This window comes from Vigna unguiculata, unplaced genomic scaffold, assembly GCF_037176805.1.
Source record: "Vigna unguiculata cultivar grain cowpea cultivar isolate G323 ecotype 2 unplaced genomic scaffold, ASM3717680v1 ptg000132l, whole genome shotgun sequence".
Lineage (NCBI taxonomy): Eukaryota > Viridiplantae > Streptophyta > Magnoliopsida > Fabales > Fabaceae > Vigna > Vigna unguiculata.
In genome coordinates this window covers 75,001-80,000 of record NW_028196774.1, presented here as the reverse complement: position 1 = coordinate 80,000, position 5,000 = coordinate 75,001, and positions in this window count along the sequence as shown.

The following is a 5,000-nucleotide window of genomic DNA, read 5'->3' as shown; positions in this document are numbered from 1 at the left end:
ATCTATTTTTTTTTTAGTTATTCAGTTAAACCAATGATTCGTTATTGGAGCAGCTAGCAACAACTATCTCATCTGGGAAAAGCCATCTTTTTCTCAACAATGTCTTTGTCATTTGATCCAATAGCGCTTCGTTAGATAGGAACAGATTTGATAAATATTGATAACTCTCAGATAGAGTATTAGAAGGGAAAAATCCTTTAGATGATGAACTATTGATTCTAAGCCATCTCTGGCAATGAATCAACAATTCAAAATGCTTTTCTTGCGTATTCTTGATAAACCAGTGTTTATATATAGATGTAGGAAGATTTGTTTGGGAAGTAAGAAGTTCCCTTGACATCTCTTCATCTGTAAAGAATTGTCGATGTGAAAACACAGAGACAAAGGCTGATCTTTGAATAGGAAAAAGAGTGGATCCACGGGGTCCCAAATGAATTGGCTTATTCGAAAAAAGCCCTGTTCTTTGGAAGATCTATCTCGTGTCTGGTACTGCATGGTTCCACCCTGCAAGAACTCTGAATCATTCTCTTGAAGCTCATCCTCTTCATCATAAATGATCCGCTTGTCCCGAAATGACCTGGCCCAATAGGGAAATCCCAAATTATTGGGCCTTTCAATACAATCAAATAGAAAGCCCCAAGGGCGCCATATTCTAGGAGCCCAAACGATGTGATTGAAAAAATCCTCCTCTATCTGTTGCGGGTCGAGGACTCCTCCCCCTTCTTCAAACTCCGATTCATATTTTTCATAGAGAAATCTCTGATCAACGATAGAATAAGATCCATTTTGAATCCTATTTAAGGGATTCCTTGGTTCGGACCGAAGAAGCAATGTCACTCGATCCTTATCAAATTGACTGCAATCTTTTTCTGTACGTGAGGATCCCACCAGAGCGCCTTCTACTTCTAATAGGCCATGAACTAGATCATAATTCTTCTCAACGAGTCCATAAGATGTGATCCCATTTTTTTCATCAGGTCCGGGTAGAGACCAAAGGTCTTGAGCGACCGATCCGGCAGAACAACTCAAAAGGTAAAGAAGTATCGTTAATTTCTTCATACTCGTTCCAAGTTCGAAGTACCATTTGTACAAATAAGAATCCCCCCCGTCACATGATTTCTTCTTCATATAGATAGATATAGGATCTATGGAGCAATTACTTAGAAGTACATTTTGTGAAACAGCCCTTCCTATCTGATAGAAAAGGATCCCATGATCCTGAACCGATCTTACCTGAGATCGGAAATCCCAAGTTTGTCTATGAAGAACAGAACTAATTATATTAGTGTCTATGATGGATTTTTTTTGTATAATACTAATCGATAGGGCCTCATTGTTAAGTGCTACAAGATCTCGTACATTTGAACCCATCGTCGTGGACCCGAATCCATTAGTATGGGACATTTTCTTTTCCAAGTGAAATCCCCTAGTATATGAAAGAGTGAAAAAGTGTTTTCGTTGTTGTGGAATAAGAAGCCTTCGTATCTTAATGCATGTATTGAATTTATTCGGAGCTATTAGAGCTGGATCTACTTTTTGGGGAATATGAGTCGAAGCAATAACAAGAATATTTCTAGTGGAACATCTTTCACAATCCCTGGAGAGATAGTTCACTAAAAGACCGAGGGATAAGTAATTCGACTCAGTCACATCCAGATCATGAATGTTAGGAATCCATATTATGCAAGGAGACATTGCTTTTGCTAATTCGAAGTGAAAGGTGATATAAAATCGGTCTATTTCTGGCATCATATCCATAGTTAGCGTATTCATCATAGTTAGAAGCTCCAGCTCCATATCAAGGTCACGGTCGATATCGTCACTATCGTCACTATCATCAATATCGTCACTATCATCAATATCGTCACTATCATCAATATAGTCACTATTATCAATAAGAAAACCCTTAGGCTTGTTATCCAGGAACTTGTTCAGAAATACTGTAATGAAAGGAACATAGGAGTTTGTCGCTAGGTATTTGACCAAATAGGATCGTCCAGTTCCTATAGAACCTATCACTAAAATACCCCTACTAGGGGGAGGTAGGGCTAAGCGGAGCGAAAAGGGTTTTCCATGAGATGGGAAATGCAAACTATTAGCCCCCCACAAGGTGTGTGAATAAGTAATTGTCTGATAATTAGCAAGGAATATACGTCTTTCTACTAAACAGGATGTATTGAATTCATAAATCATTAGATACTTTTTTTGAATGTCAACTAAGTATCGTAAGTAAATTGCTCCCGGTTGTTCACTTATTTGATAACCAGAGTTATTCTTTGATAAAAGATCACTATGAGTAAGACTCAATAGAATTTGATCAATCCTTTTTTCTGTTGTTAAGGTAGAAAACTGAACCAAGAATTCTTTTTCTTTATCATCAATCGAATCAGTGTTCGAGACCCAGGATTCTATTTGATCATCAATCCAATCACCATTCACGTTTTTTATTTTTCTTATCAAGGAATAGATTGCTTTACTTGGATGACTTAGATGTCTCGTATTTCTCGAAAAAGCGATTCGATTGATGGGATTTGGTATAATACTTATGAGATCGATGAGATTCCAATATTTATTCTTAGAACGTATGGATTTGACCCCATAAGCGGGACCACCACCCCATAGCATGTTGCTACCAAAAGCAAAACTCCGTATTTCTTCTAGAGAATCTCCTAATTGTTCCAGAGCAACTAGAAAGATATTCTTTAACCAGAAAGAATTCAGTTCAGATGTAGGATACCTATCCAGAAGTTTTCGCAACTCAATCATGTATGATGGAATCATCAAAGATTTTACCTTTTCGAACTCTGTCTGTAACTCACTATAGACTCGAGAAACAAAGAGAAGATGTGTACGAACGAGATATCCAGCAACAAGGAGAAGGAAAAGGATTGAATAGAAGAACTCCTGAACATTTAGCGATCTCAGATGTGTCGATATCAATAGTAACTCATTATTTCGATGAGTCATTTCTTCGGACAGAAGAAGATTATGGAAACAATTACCCGGAATCTCACTTATCAGATTCCATTGTGGAAGACACAATGGAATCTGACGAATTCGCCATAATATATCTGACCCATGCATAATATCATGAAAAATGGATACAAATTTTTGGCTGCTACTTAGTATCGGCAATAGGTCTGAAAAAGTATCTAAAAATATGAAATTTAGATATTTGTACCCCGTCGAGGTAAGGAACCATGGTATATATGTTTGGAATAGATTCCATTTTGAGAGAGTTGAAAAAACACTATCTTGTTGAAAGGTTCTATACATCTGACCTTTCTCAAGGCATTTTTGTAGACAAGAACTCCGTTTTTTCCTTTTTTCGGATGGTAAATATTTCTCAGAACATGGAGTGTGAATCCAACCCATGTTTGAATTGAAATTGAGATACTGATACAAGTTCTTCCCTTCTGAATCAGGTATATTCATATCTGAAAGAGGTTGACAATAAGTTTTTTCAAAATGGACTATTTGTCCCTCTGTTAGAGGTGTTCCAGAAATGTCTGCGATCGAGTAAATAGCTCCACGAACGAATGGATCGTATCGAATTGGAAAATGGAAAGATTTGTAGAAGTTATACCCTTCGTCGCCACTTTGCGGAAAATCGTTAGGTATCAATATGTTAGATACCTGTAACTCGATTGGTGAAATAGTATCTCTCTTCAAAAAAGCATGTTTTTTTTGACCATCGCAAAAAGAAAAGATTTTGTTGCGAATGAACAAGATTTTGAGGAATTGTCCATACGTAAAATCATAATTATTGATACGGGCCTTTTCCACATAAAAAGGGAATCTTTTGTTACAATAGAAGCAGAAGTGATATTGATTATTCAAGAATCGAAGTCGATTTGCTTTATAAAAATAGTATATCAATGAACTTCTATGAAATGGTTTCACGGGATTCAGCCAATTGTCTGGATCGTGGGATATCATTGAGAAATAGGAATCTGTGTTATCAAAAGATTTCCTGCGATTCTTTCTAGTATGGAATGAGTCAATCATCCACTTTGGTATCTTATTGAACAAAAATGGTGATATTGTTCCTCCATTGATCAAGAATTTCGATTTTTGGGAAGTATCTTGGTCATCCAATAATAAGGGTTTCCTTTTTTTCAAATGAAAGATTTGAAGACCTATTGATTCTAATAACTGATTACAGAGTGGATCATTCGGACCTTTCAATTCATAGATGTGGATCTCGGACCTATGAATGGGGATACCCCCAAAACTCACAAATAAAAAAGAAGGAAGTGAGTTAGACAAAAAGAGAAGAAACTTGGGCAAAAAAAGAAGTAACTTGGACAAAAATAAACAAAGTGACTTAGACAAATCTTTTTTGTCGATAACCTCAGACCAATCAATCGAATATTGATTAATATGTAATCGATCGAACACTACTTGAAAACGGCTATTCTGCTCAGAAATGAAATAGTCCAAATGTTCCTGGAAATTCTTGCTCCCATTGGACCATTTGTATCTATATACATTAGGATCCCAATTCATAGATCTCTCCGTTCGAGAAATCAAAATAAGAGGATCGAACCACTTCTTCTGACTCTTTTTCAAATTTGATAAATGTTGGTTGATCGTGTATTTCATTCTAGTTCGATGATTCAGAGTATCATTTCCTATTTGATACCTTTGAATTCCATATTCGAAGTTGCAATTGAATCGATTCAATACATTTCTTATGTAACCATGGGTGCTATATTGGATTTGAATCAGATTTCGGATCAATCTATATTGATTGACTGCCTCCATTATGTTGTTGCTAGCAAATACAACTATTTTAGGTTTTGGATCTTCCACATTATTTCCGCAAGAGGTCTGGACCCATTTTTTTATGATCCTTCGATAAAAAGATTCATTCTCTTCATAAAAAAGAGGAGGTAGAACCAATAAAGAGTGCTTTTTCGATTCATCCCTGGAGTTCAATAACTCATTCAAGAAATGTTTTTGATCCAATCCGGAGGAATCCATAGAAAAATCAAATT